Source organism: Peromyscus californicus, unplaced genomic scaffold, assembly GCF_007827085.1.
Source record: "Peromyscus californicus insignis strain IS unplaced genomic scaffold, ASM782708v3 Scaffold_2__1_contigs__length_46816999, whole genome shotgun sequence".
Classification (NCBI taxonomy): domain Eukaryota; kingdom Metazoa; phylum Chordata; class Mammalia; order Rodentia; family Cricetidae; genus Peromyscus; species Peromyscus californicus.
The window spans coordinates 30,697,318-30,716,138 of record NW_026294540.1 but is presented as its reverse complement, the minus strand read 5'-3'; the positions used below and the strand labels follow the sequence as shown (position 1 = coordinate 30,716,138).

Here is an 18,821-nt window from a genome sequence, read left to right as displayed (position 1 = left end):
GGAAGGTGGTGGCACGTGCCTTTAATCCCAGAACTTGAGAGGCAGAGGCAGGCTGATCTCTGTGAATTCAAGGACAATCTGGTCTACAAAGGGAGTTCCAGAACAGCCAGGGCTACACAGAGAAACCCTATCTTGAAAAAAAAAAGTAAAAAAGGCTGGGAGTGTGGCTCAGTGGTAGAGCACCTGCCTAGAATCCCCCAGTGAGGGGTTAGAACTGGCTTGGGGATAGAGCACCTGCCTATTTGGAAGCCCTGAGTACAGTCCCCAATACCACAGAAAGTAATTCTAGACCCCTGTGTACACTCTGCTGTGGATTCTTGCTTCCTTTTTATTAATTATTTCTTCTTTCTTTCTTTCTTTCTTTTTTTTTTTAATTTGAGACAAGGTCTTATGTAGCCCAGGCTGGTCTCAAAGCAACCTATGGACGCTAGGCTGGTCTTTATTCTGATACTCATAACTCTACCTCTTCCCAATGCTGGACTCACAATTATGTCTTCAAGTCTGGTTTATATGGGTGGTGGGGCTGGAACCCAGGACCTCCAGCACACTAGGCAAGCACTTCACTGACTGAACCACATCCCGGTTCTTCCTTCATTTTGTGTTCATGTGATTGGCAATTGGCAGTCCCTTCACATCTCTCCAGGAAACATGTCTGCCCCTGGAGGAGGATATGGTCACTTCAGACCTGTCAGGATCAGAAGGGGCTGGGGCTGGGATCCTGACAACTGGCTAGTGCTAGTGTTAGAGGAATGGAGTGGGATAGGGATGGGACTGTCCTCCATTGCAGATAATAGACTAAACCTGTGGCCAGAGATAAAAGACCAGTGTCAGCCAGCTGGGAGCCACAGTCAGTGTGGGTCTGCCCCCTCTTGAGGGGATAGCTTCCAGTTTCTTATACCCTTACCTTGCACTTGACTCATGAGACAGAAGGGCAGGAGCCTCTGCCAGAGTCATTGGAATAAGATGATGGCTTTGAAGTTGGGGTCCTGAAGACCCCTGCCCCAGCCAGGGCGCCCCTCCTGGCTCTAGGATGCACCATTGCTCAAACGTAACTGCTTTCAGGCAGGCATGATGACACATGCCTGTGATTTCAGTGCTAAGGAAGCTAAGACTGGAGGACTGTCAGTCTCAGGATAGCCTGGGCTTGCAAAGTGAGGTGCTGAGAAGGAAGGGATGGAAGGAGGGACTAAGAGGGAAGGAGGGAGACAGAAGGTGGGGGTAAGGAGGGAGAGAGGGAGGGAGGGAGAAAGAGGAAAGAGGAGGGAGGGCTCTCGGGGTTCCTGTGTGTGCTAGGCAAGTGCTTTACCAATGAGCTATTTCCCAAGTAAGCTTTTTTTAAAAAGATTTTATTTTTTATCTTGTTTTAAATTATGTGTGTATTGTGTGTCTGTGTATAGGTCTATGTATGTGAGTATACTGCCTGTGGAGGCCAAAAGAGATCTTTTTGTATGGAGATGGAGTTACAGGTGGGGTGTGTCACTTGATGTGGGTTTTGGGAACTGAACTCAGGTCCTCTGGAAGAGCATTAAGCACTCTTAACCTCTGAGTCATCTGCCCAGCCCTTTAACTTGTTCTTAAACTCCCATCCCACTCTAGGCATAGTCCCCTTGTGAGGGGGAAGGGGTCTGCCGCTGCTTATTGGGGGTCTCCAGGGCATCTCTAAGTGAGAATTTCGGAGGTGGAGGAAATCAGAGCCCAAAGTTAAGCATCTGGAACTGAAGAGATGGCTCAGGGGTCAAGAGCACTACCTGGCTTTCATCTCCAGCACCCACATAGTGGCTTATAACTGTCTGTAACTCCAGCCCAGGGGATGCCCTCCTCTGGCCTCTATGGACACTAGATGCACACGTGGTGCACAGACATACTTGCACCCACACACATAAAATAAAAAATAAAAATAATACTTTTTAAAAAAAGATTTATTATATATACAGTGCTCTGCCTGAATGCCCGCAGGCCAGAAGAGAGAACCAGATGTCACCAGATCTCATTGTGAGCCAACATGTGGTTGCTGGGAATTGAACTCAGGACCTCTGGAAGAACAGCCAGTGCTCTTAACTGCTGAGCCATCTCTCCAGCCCCCAATAATACTTTTTCTTAAGTTGAGCAACTGCTATTTTTCCTCCATCCTCCCCGTTCCTCCTCCCAGAGTGAACCCCTTGCCCCCAGCATACCTCCTTCAAAGATCTGGAGATCTCATTAAGAGGGAGCCAGGGCTCAGACTTCAGGTCTTTCCGGTGAAGAGGCCTTCCTTTCCAAACTTCCCTGGACATGAAAAGAAACAGCTGGCTGGGATTGCAGGGCTGTCCAAAAAACCAAACAATTCTGTTTCCGGTCAGCACTGCCAGGACTTCCTGAGGCTGATCTGGCTCCCTGGGCCACTGCAGGAGGTCTGGCTGTTCACCTCATGCCCCTGGCTGGCTGGGTGCCCTCAGCAAGGCTTGAGTTGGATGGCCTGGGAGGTGCCATCCCCCAGCACACGTGAGTTATAGAGGGGTCACCCACTGGCTACAGATCCACCAGCCACCTGGTGGTTGGTTCGTCCCCCCTCGTGTGTGTGTGTGTGTGTGTGTGTGTGTGTGTGTGTGTGTGTGTGTGTGCTGGTGTCTGTTACCACTGGTTATGAGCAGTGGATGTGGTGGCTGGGAACCAAACTCGGGTCCTCTGCAAGAGCAGTAAGTGCTCTTACCCGTTGAACCATCTCTCTAGCTTTCCCCTTTTTTAGACAGACTCTCACTATGTAACCCAGGCTAGACTGGAACTCACTGTGTAGCCCAGGCTGTCCTAGAATTCATGAGATTCTCCTGCCTCTGTCTCCCAAGAGCTGGGATAAAAGACCTGTAGCACCATGCCTGATGGGCTTCACATATTTTGTATTCAGTGTGTGTGTGTGTGTGTGTGTGTTCCATGTAACTGAATGTATGGGTACATACATCTGTGTATGTGCATGTGGCGGCCAGACATTAGGTGTCTCCTTCTATTGCTCTCTGACTTGCTGCCTTGAAAAAGGGTCTCTCACTGAGCCACAAGCTTATTGATTCAGCTAGATTGTCTGACCTAGGATCCACTTGCCTCCATCTTCCCGTGCTGGGGTTACAGGCATACACAGACACACATGTCATTTTACATGAGAGCTAGAAATTTGAATTCAGATCTTCATGCTTGCAGAGCAAATGCTCTTACCCATTGATCCATCTCCTCAGCTCTCCATGTGTATGTATTGGAGACAGGATCTTGCTGTGTAGCCCAGGCTAGTCCTCAAACTCAGGCTCCTCCTGCTTTAGTCTCCTGAGAACTGGGATTACAGGCATGCACCACCACACCTGGATGTCTTTTTTTTTTTTTTTTTTTTTTGGTTTTTTTGAGATAGGGTTTCTCTGTGTAGCTTTGGAACCTGTCCTGGAACTTGCTTTGTAGCCCAGGCTGGCCTCGAACTCACAGAGATCCACCTGCCTCTGCCTCCTGAGTGCTGAGATTAAAGGTGTGCACCACCACTGCCTGGAGTGGATGTCTTTAATACTCTTTCAGGAGACCTGGGTTCAGTTCCCAGTACCTACATGGCAGCTCACAACCATCCATAGTGACTCCAGTTTTGTTTTGGTTTGGTTTTTCAAGATAGGGTTTTTCTGTATAGCCCTTGCTGTCCTGGAACTTGCCCTGTAGACTAGGCTGGCCTCCAACTCACAGAGATCGGCGCCTCTGCCTCCTGAGTGCTGGGATCAAAGGCGTGCGCCACCACACCTGGCTGTAACTCCAGTCCTAAGAGATCCAATGCCCTTTTCTGATCTTCTCAGCTGTCAGGCAGGCATGTGGTGTATAGAGGTACATGCAAGTAAAACTCTCATACACATAAAATAAATAAACCTCAATATACAGTAAAACATTTAAACAATCAAACAAACATGCACCTTCAGGGCTGGAGAGGCAGCTCAGTGGGTAGAATGCTGTGTCTGAGCATGAGGACATGGGTTTGAGTCCCCAGAACCCACATAAAATGCCAGATGGGTATGGTGGCCCATTTATAATCCCAGCACTTGGGAGTAGAGACAAAGGTTTCCCAAGGCAAACTGGCTAGCTAGACTGGTCTAGTTGGTGAGCTCCAGGTTCAGCAAAGAGATCCTGCTCAGTAAATAAATAGAGAGTAGTCAGGCGGTGGTGGCACACACCTTTAATCCCAGCACTCAGGAAGCAGAGGCAGGCGGGTCTCTGTGAGTTCAAGGCTAGCCTGGGCTACAAAGTGAGTTCCAGGAAAGAAGCAAAGCTACACAGAGAAACCCTGTCTCAAAAAAACAGAATAAATAAATAAATAAAATAGAAGGTAACTGAGCAAGATATACAGAGGTTGTTCTGCTCTCTGTTTCTCTGTAGATGTAACCAACCGTCTTATTAAATAAGAAACACAGAGCCAATGCAAAGATGAAAGCCAAGAGATCAGAGCTAAGAGCCTTACCTGCCTGCTGCAGCTAGCCTCTTCAGCCAAGAGACCTCTCCGAAAGAGACCTACTTCCTGTCTGTTTGTCTTTATATAGACTTTCTGTTCTGCCTTCTCATTGGTTGTAAAACCAACCACATGACTACCTCGTCACTGCCTATCTGTATAGACCTCCAGGTCTTCTATGGTTGGTATTGAGATTAAAGGCATGTGTCTCCAATGCTGGCTGTATCCTTGAACACACAGAGATCTACCTAGCTCTGCCTACCAAGTGCTGGGATTAAAGGCGTGCACCACCAACGCCCAGCTTTTGCTATGGTTCTAATAGCTCTGACCCCCGGGCAACTTTATTTATTAACATACAATTAAAATCACATTTCAGTACAAATAAAATACCACCATATTTCCCCTTTTCTATTTTAATAAAAAGAAAAAAGGAAAAAGGTTATAACTAACATAAGAAAAACTATATACAAAAGTGCAATAACTATATGCAATATATACAAGTAATAAATACCTAAACAATGTCTAGTCCATTTGTATTTGACAAATTCAGAGAAAATAATTCCATTATCTATCCTATTTTGGTAAGTCCAAAATGTACCTAATTCACTTTTTATCCTAACTAGCCTTCAACTATAACTAACTAATCTTCAACTTCCTCAGAGATCCAAGAAGGAAAATAATATTACCTAATAAAAAATAAAAACAGGAAGTGCGTGCAAGCAACTTCCAAAAAAATTTGTGAGTTGACAGAAACAGCCAGCTGCCTGGACAATCATCTGAGGTTTCTCCGAAATGTTGGGGCATCATCTTCAGTCTATAGGCTTTGCGTATCTGACAGACTCATTTGTGAAGTAGAATGTAAACAAGGTCAACAGTTCAACCTCACATTGGGTGAGAGCAGTCCATGTACCAGAAACACCTGAATTCCACTAGTGTTCTGTCATGATTCAGGATTTTTTTGTTTGTTTGTTTGTTTTTTTTGTTTTTTGAGACAGGGTTTCTCTGTGTAGCTTTGCGCCTTTTCCTAGAACTCACTTGGTAGCCCAGGCTGGCCTCGAACTCACAGAGATCCGCCTGGCTCTGCCTCCCGAGTGCTGGGATTAAAGGCGTGCGCCACCACCGCCCGGCTATGATTCAGGATTTTAAATTCTGGAAATTGTTGATGTTTTTTTAATTCAGCTGTCCATTCTTCTTGGCTGTGTATACGCGGCTTCATCTCAGCATCCCATTCTTCTCCATATCCCTCCATCAAATGCCAGTCTACTATTGAGAGGCGTGAGCTTAGTTACTCTTCAAGAATAACTGTTTGAGCTGTTGTTCCATTGCACATCAGAAGCCATCGGCCCACTGCCTGTTTAGCTGCCTTCAAAGAGAAGGGCACTGTACCTTTTCCGGATTGCAAAGGCCACTTCAGGGATGGTGCCATATTGTCCTGGCCTCAGAAGATGTCTTTTGATAAAGCCATAACCACACTTGTTTTGGCAAGAATCAGTAGTCCTTTGTTTCGTGTCCTGTCTGTCCATTTTGTCCTGTTGATTCCAGTGGCTAACTTTTGCCACAATGAAAGTTAACTCCATATGCAGTTTCTTCAATGCCCATATTTTCTCTGAAGTAGATTGGTACTGCCAGGAGTCGACATGTCTCATAGTCATAACAAAAAAGAAACATTTTCTAAGTTATTAAAACATTTTAAATGCCATATTCTGTAGATCTCTGAACGGTTTGAAGATGACCTGTCTATCTAAAATGTATCTGGTCAATTTTTAAAACATACCTAATATGACTACAAGTTCTATTATAATGTCTAACTACTAACTTTCATTTCTTTATATCCTAATAGTTGGTAATAATAACATTCAAGGATCAGAAAATTGCATTACATTGTTAAATGAACGATATAAGTACAATTAGAAATATACATATAGCATTTTCTAACAATATCAATTTCAATATATATAATTTGTATACAATATAAAACAATCCAATCCAATGTAAAGTATTTAAAACTAGTAATTGTCTTTTTCTTTTCTTTTTTTTAAACAAGAACCTTAAATCTAATCTCCTTTGCTTAGCCTTTTTCCTAACCCTCTCTCACATACACACACACCACACACACACACACACACACACACACACACACACACACACACACACTGGAGAACAGAGACCAGCAGATCTCTTGGATTTAGACTCACTGGCTCGATGGACTACACAGCGTGGTAGGGTTGCACACCTGTGGAATGACAGTGCAGTCAGCCTTTGATCTCTCCATGCACACATGCACACTTCCACACAAAGAAACTGAAATTAAGGGCTGGGGAGTAACTCAGTTGGCAGCATGCTTGAGGCCCAGGTTTGATCCCCAGCATTGTATGAAACTGGGTGTGACAGTACACAATTAAGGCTAGCCTCTGTTACTTAGTGAGTTCAAGGCCAATTTGGGATACAACAGACCTTCCCTGTCCAAACAAACAAACAAAAAAAGCCACGGTAGCATGTGTTTGTAACCCCAGCATTTCCAGAAGCTGAGTCAAGAAGATAGAGTTCAAGGCTAACCTGGGCTTCACAGAGAAACCCTGTTTCCAAAACAAGCCAAAGGTGGTGGCTCAGCACCTAGGGCACTAAGCAGAAGGGTCATTTTGAGTTTGCGGTCAGTCTGGTTTAGTATGAGACTGTCTCAAAAACCCTGGGCTTGTGAGATGACTTAGCAGGAAAAGAATTTGACACTCAGACCTGACAGCCTGGGTTCCATCCCTGGAAGCCATGTAGAAAAGCTGGATTCCATGGTGTACAGCTGTAATTGGAGGATGCCTAAAGTGAGATGGGAGGGAGGGAGGGAGGGCAGGAGACTCACCATCAAGAACCGTGCTCGTGGCTAGTCTGAAGCATCCAAAGCAGCGGAAACAAGACAGATGCTAAAAAAAAAAAAAAAAAAAAAGATGGAAGGTGAAAACTGACTCCTGAAAAAAATTGTCTTCTGCTTGAATACAGTGGGATGCACTTAGATACACACACATGCACACACGCACAGACAGATTAAAACAACAAATTAAAAGTGCACACACCTTTAATCCAGCACTTGGGAGGCAGAGGCAGCTGGATCTCTGTGAGTTCCAGGCCGGCCTGGTCTACAGAGTGGATTCCAGGACAGCTAGGGCTACACAGAGCAACCCTGTCTCAAAAAGACAAAGAAAAACCAAAACAAAAAACCAACAACAGCCGGGCGTTGGTGGCGCATGCCTTTAATCCCAGCACTTGGAAGGCAGAGGCAGGCGGATCTCTGTGAGTTTAAGTCCAGCCTGGTCTACAAAGCAAGTTCCAGGAAAGGCACAAAGCTACACAGAGAAACCCTGTCTCAAAAAACAAACAAACAAAAAACCCAAACAAACAAACAAAAAAAACCCAACAACAAATCAAACCAACAAAACTGCAGAATGACAATAAATATCAATGATGAAACCCAATGGAATTCATGCATTTAGTGTCAAGTTGAGGCATTGACTCACTGGCTGGGGATGAGACATCCTCATCCATCTGGAGGTCACTGAGCTCTGCTGTGTTGATTACAAGGTGGTATGAGAGCAACTGAGAAGTGGAATATGTCACAGTATTTTGAGAGAAAGATGTGGTAGTGCCTATTTGTAATCCTAGCACTCAGGAGGTGAAGGCAGGAGGATTAAGAGGTCAATGCTGCACCCTGGTGTAGTGGTACATGCCTTTAACCCCAGCACTCGGGAGGCAGAGGCAGGCAGACCTCTGTGAGTTCGAGGTCAGCCTGATTTACAAAGCAAGTTACACAGAGAAACCCTGTTTCAAACCTCTCCTCCCCGAAACAAAACATAACAAAACACAAAAAACCAACAAATAAATAAAAAATAAATAAATACAAACTTTGAAGGGCCTGGTTTAGGTAAAGTCAGGGAGATATCATGTCTGAAGTCCAGGAAGGCATCTCAGGCCCTAAAGCTATTTGTCAAATATATCAAAGACAGGGTGTAAGAGAACATTCTAGGGTTCTTTCCTAACTACATTCTAGTTACCCAACCCTGGGGATCCCCTACTTGGGGTTTTTTTTGTTTCTAGCTATAATTCCTTGTCTTCCCATTTAGCCAGCAAAATTGGACTTTTCTGTGTCATTAATTTCAGCTCTCAAGGCAGAAAGGGGAGTTCCCTTAGTAACCCAGGGATGCTGACAGGGCAGACACCAGATGGCCTGCTCATTACTTTCCTGTAAATTGGGAAACCTTTGTACAGGTGATGATGCTGCCTGGCTGGCTGTGGTCTGACCTCCACATGGATGCCTTGAGAAGTGATGCCTAGGCTGTGGAGAGCTGGTGGGTGTTAAGTTTCCCGGAGCTGCAGTTACAGGCAGAGATGTGGATATTGGGCTCCAAGCTTGGTTCCTCTGTAAGAACCACCAGTTCTATGTTTGGTTTTTGTTTGTTTTTGTTTTTGTTTTTTTTTTCATGTAACCCTGGCTGTTCTGAAACTCCTTCGGTAGAACAGGCTGACCTTGAACTCAGAGATTGGCCTTCCTCTGCCTCCCGAATGCTGGGATTAAAGGTGTGCACCACCACTGCATGTCCCAAAAATATTCTTTTTTTTTAAAATACTTTATTACATATATACACCTTTTCTTTCTTTCTTTTTTTAGTTTGTTAAGACAGGGTTTCTCTGTGTACCTGCCGTAGCTGTCCTAGAACTCACTTTGTAGACCAGGATGGCCTCAAATTCACAAAGATCTGCCTCTGCCTCCCGAGTGCTGGGATTAAAGGTGTGCACCACCACCACCTGGCGGGAAATGCTCTTAAGCATCGCTGAGCTATCCCTTTAGCCCCTCAAACTCTTGGTAATACTGCTGCCTCAGCATGAGGGTGCTGGAATTACAGGTGAGTGCCACCATGCCTGGCTGTTTTTCTCTCTTGAACATGGGACGAGTGTTTGGAGTTTATTGTATTAGGAAAACCATGAGGCAGGGTTCTGGAAGCTGGCTCTGCTGCCCCAGCTTAGGGGGCAGTTGTCTGAGGTCCAAGCACTTCGAAGGACAGATGGGGCCTGAGGTCAGACACTGGGTCCCAGCTCACCAGAAGGGGAACCCTGAAGCTCTCTCAGGGGGTAGACTGGGTTGGCTGCCAGGCAGGCAAGGCCAAGACCTGGCATCAGTCAGTGGCCCCTCTTCTGGCAGAGATATCTTGGCATGAGCTTGGCTCTGCCCATGATACTAATGCCCTCTTAATTAGCCAGATTCTTGCCAAGCACCGGCCACCATTGGCTTGTTTTAAAGAATTCACCTTGGATCCTGAGCTGCTCTGGCCAGATGGGGAGGGTGGATAGCCAGGTGTTTTGTTCATCCTCCAGGGGAGCTGGGCTCAAGGTTGACTCCTGGGGCCAGCCCAGGTTTCTCCCTCAGGAAGTGCAACATGGAAATTGTGCATGATGAGGAACACCTGCAATCCTAGAACTTGAGGCAGGGGGATTGCTGAGAATTTGAGGTCAGCCTGGGCTAAATCCTATCTCTACACACTTCCCAGAAAATACTGGAGGGACTGGGAAAGATGTCTCAGTGGTTAAGAGCACTTGCTACTCTTGCAGAGGACCTGAGTTTGAAACCCAGCAGCTACAACTTGGTGGTTCACAACTGTTCACTCCAGTTCCAGGCGCTCCAATAGCCTCTTCTGGATTCTGAGGCATCTTCACTGCATGTGCACACCCCACACACACACCCACCCCCACCCCCACACATACATGCGCGCACACACACACGTCTCATAAATAAAAATAAATCTTTTTTGTCTTTTTTTCCCCAGAGCTGAGGATCAAACCCAGGGCCTTGCGCTTGCTAGGCAAGCACTCTACTACTGAGCTAAATCTTCAACCCCTAAAAATAAATCTTAAAAACAACAATGAGTAATCCCAGCACTTGGGAGGCAGAGGCAGGTGAATTTCTGTGAGTTCAAGACCAGCCAGGTCTACAAAGTGAGTTCCAGGAAAGGCACAAAACTACACAGAGAAACCCTGTCTTGAAAAACAAACAAACAAAAAACCAAAAAAACAAACAAACAAGAAAAAAAACAACAATGAGAACAACAAAATGCTGGACATGGTGATACAACTTGTGCTGTCAGCCCTGGGGATGTGGAGGCAGGAGGATCAAGACTTGGAAGCTAGCCTGAGATAGGAGACCCTGTCTCAACAAACATAAAGCAAAAAAGATTTCAGGAATCTTTTGTAGGCTGCCTCCACCCTTTGGCCTCTATCTCTTTTTCTAATACATACATATATATATATATTAGATATATATATCTTTTTCATATATATATATATATATATATATATATGTATTTGTTTTTTTGAGACAAGATTTCTATGTTGCCCTGGCTGTCCTGGAACTCACTCTGTAGACCAGGCTGGCCTTGCACTCAGAGATCCACCTGTCTCTGCCTCCTGAGTGCTGGGATTAAAGGCATGGACCACTACTGCCTGGCTTCCTTATTTATTTTTAAGACAGGGTCTCATGTAGTCCAGGCTAGCCAAGGATGACCTAGAACTCCAAGTTCTGGGATGACAGGCACGCATCACTCCTGGTTTATGTAGTGCTGGGTATGGAACCCGGGGCTTCATGAATGCGAGGTAAGCACTCCACTAACTAAGCCTCTTCCCCATCCCCTCTCGGACTCATCTTGTGACATGCTCTGGCTGGCTTCCTTCTTATCCCCCTGTCTCAGTCTCCTGAGTACTGGAATGACAGGTATGCCAGCTGGTATGGACTTTCATGGTGATCACATTCTTGGTTGGGACAGTCTCATGACTCTAATTGGGGCCACTGGGCAGGTTTGGTGCCTACCTTGGAGGGGGACATTGTAGGATCCAGGTGGAAGGTCACAATTTGTCTATTCAATTCTGCTAAGAAAGTCGGCTATGGTGGCTCATACCTATCATCCCAGCACTTAGGAGGCTGAAGCAGGTTTAAGGCCAACTTGGGTTACATGAGACTGTCTAAAAAAGACCATACCAGGGGCTGTGAGATGGCCAGTAAAATGCTTGCTGAGCAATAGTAAGAACCTATGGGCCTTTTATCCCAGCACTCAGGAGGCAGAGGCAGGTGGATCTCTGTGAGTTCCAGGCCAGGCTGGTCTACAGAGAAAGTTCCAGGACAGCCAGAGGGCTGTTACACAGAGAAACCCTGTGGTGGGGGGAGGAGGAAGCTGGGTGTGGCTAAATGTGCTTGTAATCCCAGCACTGGGTAAGCAGAGGCAGATGAATGAATCTCTGGGGTTCATTAGCTTGTCTAGTCTAGTCTGTGAGCTCTAGCTTTGGGGAAACATCCCTGTCTAAATAAATGTCAGCAGATATCCTGAGGAAGGACACTCAAGGCTGAGCTCTGGCCTCCACATGCACGGACAAAGGTGTGCAACCCACACACATGCACACACACACACACACACACACACACACACACACACACACCACAGCAAGCAAAAACAATAACAAAAACAAAACCATATTTTGTTAAATTTAATTTATTTTATGAGTACGGGTACTTTGCCCGCATGTATGTCTGTGTGTCGCATGCGTACCTGGTACCCTTGGATATCAGAATACAGCATTGAATTCCCTGGAACTGGCATTCCAGAAGCTTGTGAGCCACCTTGAGGGCTCTGAGAAGTTAACTTGGGTCCTCGAGAAGGGCAGACAGTATGCTTCACTGCTGAAGCACATATGCAGCTCCCCAAACCCATATTTTTTAAGAGCCACCAGGCCCGAAAATTCTGGGCCAGATCCTGTTTGTTGTGTCCAGGCCTCAGTTTCGTTGAAGGCAAAGAGTATCTCGGTTGTTGACAGACAAAGCAATGGTAGGTGACAGCCTGGCTTGCCCTGCTCAGAGGGAGCAGGCCCAGAATGGCTCAGGGCCTGGGGGCAAAGCCCAGCAAGGGACTCAGCCAGTCAGAACGCAGCTCCTAGAGTTGGCTCCTCCCACTTACTAGACTCTGATGGGCAAGAGGCGCCAGTGGTACCAGGCTGCCTTGAGGGGCCCTTGGAGCAGGTGACCACAGAGCCACAAAGAGGCTATTCATGGCCTCTGGTTCACGAGGCTGCCCCTTTATTGAGGGCTTGAACCGCAGACGGCTGTGTGGTTTGCAGGGAAGCTAGTTCTGAGCTGTCTGGCCAGCTACAGTGATCTATGTGTGTGTGTGCATGGTTTCTTTCTCTCTCTCTCATCTATCGTTTATTAATCTCTATCTATCTATCTATCTATCTATCTATCTATCTATCTATCTATCTATCTATCTATCTATCTATCTCTCATCTATCATTTATTAATTTATATCTATCTATCTATAATCTATCATTAATATCTATGTATCTATCTATGTATCTATCTATGTATCTATGTATGTATGTATGTATGTATGTATGTATCTATCTATCTATCATCTATCATTTATTAATCTATATCTATCTATCTATAATCTATCATTAATATCTATGTATGTATGTATGTATGTATGTATGTATGTATGTATGTATGTATCTATCTATCTATCTATCTATCTATCTATCTACTAGCTAGCTACCTGGGGTAGGCTTTCATGTAGCCCCAGTGGCCTTAACACACTTCATAGCAGATCCTTTTCTTTTTTCTTTCTTCCTTCCTTCCTTTCTTTTTTTTTTGACTACTCAGTTCTTTATTACACCATTAGGTGTTTTAGACAGGCAAAGTAACACAGGCTCACAGAGTTAAAAAATACAGCATAAAAGAATGTAACACAAGCAGATTTTCTTGAACTCTAGACCTTCCTCTCTCCACCTCAAGGGCTGGAATCACAGGTTTGCACTGCATGCCTGGTTTATGAGGTTCTTTGGGTGGAACCAGGATTTCACTACCAACTGAGCCACATCCTCAGCTGTTTTCAATATGCTTTCTTTTTACATTCTTGTTTACTTTTATGTGTATGTGTGTGGGCGTGTGTGCCATGGTGCTCATATGTGGAGGTCAGAGGACAGCTTGTGGGAGTCAGTTCTCTCCCTCTACCCTGTGGGTTCCAGGAACTGAGGTTGTCAAACCTGGCGGCAACTTCTACCTGTTGAGCCACCTCGATGGCTGTATTACTTGCTCTTTTGAAATAGGGTCTCAGGTAGCCAAGGCTGGCCTTCAACGCACAGAATAGCCAAGGCCTGCTTTGAATGTCTCAGTTTCTTGCCTCTGCCTATCGGGTGCTGGGATTTCAGGTCTGTGCTGTCACCCCAGTTTGTTTGTGTGTTTGAGCAAAGGTCTCATGTGGTAGCTGGCAATCTTCCTGCCTCAGCCTCCCAACAGCTAGCTGCCCAGCACTGATATCCCAGTAAGAGCAGGAAAACTGAGGTTCAGCTAGGACAAGATCACACGCAGCTGTGAGCAGTCCCAGTGACAGCCTCTGTGTAATGACCGAGTCTTGCTCCCTCCCTGGGAGCTCCAGGGAAAGTGTGAATGAGATTTCCAGGAAAGCCAGGAGGTGAGAGACAGCAAAGTTGGGGTGGTAAGTGGGTGCCCTTCAAACTACAGCCTGGAACCTCGAGGGAGCTGGGTGAGGTGATGCATGCCTGTCATCTCAGCACTTGGGAAGTCATACTCAGCTACACAGTAAATTTGAGGCTAGCTTGGGCTACATAGATTCTGTCACAAAGAAACGTAAAAAAAAAAAAATCTTGTGACAACATGGGAGATGGGCGCTGTGCAGCCTAGGGAGTCACTGCTGGGCCCTTTGGAGGTCCCTGCTTTGCAGTGGCAGTCCTAGGGGATCTTTGGGATTCTGGGGACCTCCCCAAGAATCCTCCCTTAGGGAACTAAGTATAAGGCAGGCATCAGGGAGCAGGGCAGCCTGTCCCTGTGGCCTTAATTCTTGTCTAGAGCAAGTGCAGGGCATGGCATCTGGCCAGGAGAGACTTAGGCTTGGCCTCCTCTAAGTACTTCTGTTTTGTGCTGTGCCCTCATCCCAGCAAGGATCAGGTGGCACTTGGGTCCCCATGTGGCCCAGGGACACAGTGTCCATGTCCCCATTTTTCCCCAGAGGGACCTGAGGTAGGGCTAAAGAGAAGACCTCGTGATGTGTACAGGTCTAGCTCATCCCTTGCAGGACACAAGGGTGCCAGGGCAGGGACACTTGGGGAAGGCAAGGTGTGGAGCAGGACAAGCTCAGGGTGGCTCTTACTGAGCTTGCCTACAACAGCGAGACAGCAGCAACAATAATAACAGCCCAGCTCAACCGTTACAAGATCCAGCCAGCTGCAGAATTCTCAGTCTGCAAGGACATCCTCCATCCCAGGAGCTTACCAGGGGGACCTCACCCCCAAGCCTTCACCATATCTAGAGCAAATGCTTATGTGTCACCCACATTAGCTCAGAGCAGAAGGGCCCTTCCTGTCACCAGGGGCAGAGGCATTCAATCTGAAAACATACAGCTGTGCTCCTGCGTGTGCGTGCGCGTGTGCATGTGTGTATTTGGCACAGATCTAGGCAAAGAAAAGTGAAAAACATTGGGGTTGGTGATTTAAGGATAAATTGTGTGTGTGGGGTGTCTGGTTCAAACAAGCTAATGGTATTTGTCTGAATATTATGCTGTATTGAAAAGGAATGAGGAAGCGACTTTTTGACAAAGAATGAGTAGTAAGACATGTGAAGTTAAAGTGGAGCTGAAGAGACAGTAAGTACTTACAGTACAAACACAAGGACCTGAATTCCATCCCTGGAACCCAAGGAAAAAAATTCGTATGGCCAGGCATGGTGGCACACACCTTTGGTCTGTGAGTTTGAGGCCAGCCAAGGGTATACAGCAAAACTCTGTTAAAAAAAAAATAGAAGAAGAGGAGGAGAAAAGAAAAGTCAAAACCAGCAACCACACAGCTGGGTGAGGTGGTGCTTACCTATAATCCTAGCACTGGGAGGCTGAGGAGAGGAGACCAGGGGTTGTATGAGAGCCTTTCTCATAAAACCAAATCAAAGAAGCAAAACAGCATGAGGTAGTAACTCAGCTGCAGAGTGCTTGCTTAGACTCCCGCAGTGAGGGGCTGGGGTGTGGCTCAGTGGTAGAGCACCTGCCTAGAATCCCCCAGTGAGGGACTGGGGTGTGGCTCAGTGGTAGAACACCTGCCTAAAATCCCCCAGTGAGGGGCTGGGGTGTGGCTCAGTGGTAGAGCACCTGCCTAGAATCCCCCAGTGAGGGGTTGGAGTGTGGGTCAGTAACAGACTGCTCACCTAACATGCGCAAGGTCATGACTTTCATTGAAAATATCACAAAACAAACAAAACCATCAATGGAGTTGAATATATATCCATGTTTGCTTGTCTCCATTTAAAGAAAAACACAAGCAAGATCTGTATCTGGTGGTGAGAGGGTGGGGTGGGAGCACAGCGGTGAAGGTTGTTTCCTCATTTATATTGGAACTATGCAGCTGTAGATGTATTGTCTGTTCCCAATGGTGACACATGAAATAATAACAATGACGGCTTTGGCTCTGCTGAAATGAACCTCAATTCTCCACAGATGACCTCACCCAGAGCCAGAAGGACTTCCCCCAACATTTAAGCCTCTATTCTGAGAGCTGGACCTGGACCTGTTCTAAGAGGAAACCCAAGCGTCCCCTGTGTGGTTTCCTTCCCACTCTGTGTGTGTGTATGTGTGTGTGTGTGTGTGTGTGTGTGTGTGCACATGTGTGTGAGACTGTGAATGTGTGTACGTGTGTGTGCATATGAGTGTAGGCCAGATGTTGGTGTTGGGTATCTTTATGAATTGCTCTCCATCTTATTTTTATTTTTGTGTGTATGAGTGTCTGTGGGCACTGCTTGCCACAGGATGTGTGTGGAGGTCAGAGGGCAATTCATGGCATTCAGTTCTCTCCTTCCACTGTCTGGGTCTTGAGGATCCAATTCAGGTCTTCAGGCTTGGAGACAAGGACCTTTACCTGCAGAGACATCTTGCTGGTTCCTCCATCTTATTAAAATTCTTAAAAGATTTACTTATTTTATTTTTCGAGACAGGGTTTCTCTGTGTAGCCCTGGCTGTCCTGGAACTCACTCTGTAGACAGGACTGGCTTCAAATTCACAGAGATCCACCTGCCTCTGCCTCCTGAGTGTTGCGATTAAAGGTGTGGGTCACTGCTAGGCCTAAACTTGTCCTTATGCATGCACAATCATCATTTTGCTGATTGAGCCATTCCAAGACCTTTTTTTATTTACATGTGTATGCATGTATGTATGTGTTGGCAGGGGCATTTGGGTACCACAGTGCATGGGGGGAGTGTCAGAGGACAACCTGAGGGGGTTGGTTTTCTCCTTCTACCATGAGTGTCCTGGAGACTGAATTCAGATCTTCAGCCTTGGTTGGTGAGTGCCTTTACCTGCCGAGCCTTCGCTATAGCTCCCAACTTTGGTTTGTTTGTTTAATTAACCTGTTTTTAAAAAAATATTTAATTTTATTTTTATATGTGAGGGTGTCAGGTCCCCTGGAACTGGAGTTACAGACAGTTGTGAACTGCCATGTGGATGCTGGGAATTGAACCCAGGTCCTCTGGAAGAGCAGCCAGTGCTCTTAACCACTGAGCCATCTCTCCAGCCCCCAACTTGGGTTTTTGAGGCAAGGTTTCATATAGTTCAGGCTGACCTAGAGTTCATTATGTAACCTAGTAGCCTAGGAAGACCTTGTACTCCTGATCCTCCAGTGTGCTGAGGTTTGTGCCACCACGCCCAGCCATCCCCCATGACTTGAGCCTAAAGCCTGGGATGGTCAGTGAATGCACCCATGTCCTGACGTGATGGTGAGTGACTAATCAATAGCTAACATTTATGGAGCCCTGACACATATCAGGCATCGGCTTAACTGCCTGATGTGTAATGAGGCTAACTTGTCCAGGTCTGCCCGAGATGCTCCTGGGTTGAACAGGTTTGAACAGAGTACCACTTCCAGGCGCTCCTCAGTATATGTTTTTGGGTGTTAATGCTTTCAGTCTTCTGACTTGCTCCCCCAAGGCTGGCCTTGAACTTGTAGCAATCCTCCTGCCTCTGCCCCCCCCCCCCCCCCCCCCCCCCCCCGCAAGTTCTGGGATTGCATGTGTGAGTCACTGTACCCAGGACTATATATCTTTACTACAGAAGAGGAATCTGCCCAAAGTCACACAGCCAGAGAGGGTGACTGGGAATCAACCTAGTCCTTGGTGAACTTTTCTGTGACCTCTAAGGGATTTTCCAGCAAGGGTGCTAGGGGCTTTTCTGAACTGACCTTTGATGATGGGCAGGCCATGCCACCTACTCTTTCTCTTTGATGGTCCCTGGAGGGAATTGCCTGGGACAGGGATCTGTTTGGACACAGATCACCCTGAGGACTGGTCAGCCTGTGGCTGGGCAGGGCCAGAGGGCCCAGATCTTGTGGGCAGCCTGTGGTAGGGCCAGCATTCCAGGGGCCTGTCTGGCATGTGGGGAATGTCCTAAAGGTCTCTCAGCCTTCCAGAAACTCAAGGGAAGTGTTCTTACATGGGGTGGTGGGTGGTGGGAGGTGGTGTTTGGTGGGAATGTCCCTCTGGTATGTAACCATAAGGGTCTGAAGTTAGTTACACTGGGGCTGTGCCATGTGAGGGAGTTGTCCTGCTTTTCTGATCTTCCTCATAAATAGAGACTGCAATTCTTACCTTACCTACCCTGCTTCCTGGTCAACCAGCACCCCAGGGCTTGAGAATCACCAGAGTGGGGACATTGGTCACTGACTTGGGCCACAATCACCACGGTTTATGTAGAGTCAGTAGGGTGGCTGTACTCTAAGCTGGCCCTGGAATAGAAACCTCAGGTCCTGCTCAGGAGGCGCAGGCTGCAAGTCCTTCGAGAAACCCTAAGGTGGGCGGGTAGGGCTCTGTATGCTCCTCCCTGGAGTCCAACCTCTGTTCTATCCCAGGCTCCTCTGTTTCCAGCCGGTGCCTTCTGGTGTCTCTGGCCTTTTGAAGGAACAGCTCTAAGGCTACTTCCTGGTGCACCCTGGACCCCTCCCTCCATCCGGAACGCATCATTACCTTAAACCTGGCTGATCCTTCCCATCTGCCATGTTTGGGGTTGGGGTCCTCCAGGGTGGCCTCAGAGAGCAAGAGAAAGTTGCAGATCAGCCAAATACTGCAGAGAACGACAGTGGAGGAGCAGTTAAATGGACTAGCCAACACGCATGAGCCAGAGGCAGAAGGATTGCTAAGAGTTCGAGTCCAGCCTGAGCCACACAACGGCTTCAAGGCCAGTCTGGGCTACAGAGTGAGACCCTGTCTTAAAACCCAGAAAAACCCGCAGGAGAATCGCAGCGGCCCAGGAGCGCGCTGCAGAGCCCCCTCCCCTGGCAGGACGGCGGGAGGCGTGGCCTAACAAAGTGACGT

General features: G+C 46.9%; 1 long non-coding RNA gene across 1 annotated transcript; it reads right to left on the bottom strand.

The window, feature by feature from the left end:
• Positions 1-4,409: 4,409 nt before the first annotated feature.
• On the bottom strand, positions 4,410-18,744 carry LOC128120326 (uncharacterized). The gene is made up of 4 exons (XR_008221846.1): positions 18,474-18,744; positions 15,133-15,257; positions 7,293-7,353; positions 4,410-6,671 (listed from the first exon to the last, which is right to left on the bottom strand). It is a non-coding gene; the product is annotated as an uncharacterized LOC128120326 (long non-coding RNA).
• Between the last annotated feature and the right edge of the window lie 77 nt (positions 18,745-18,821).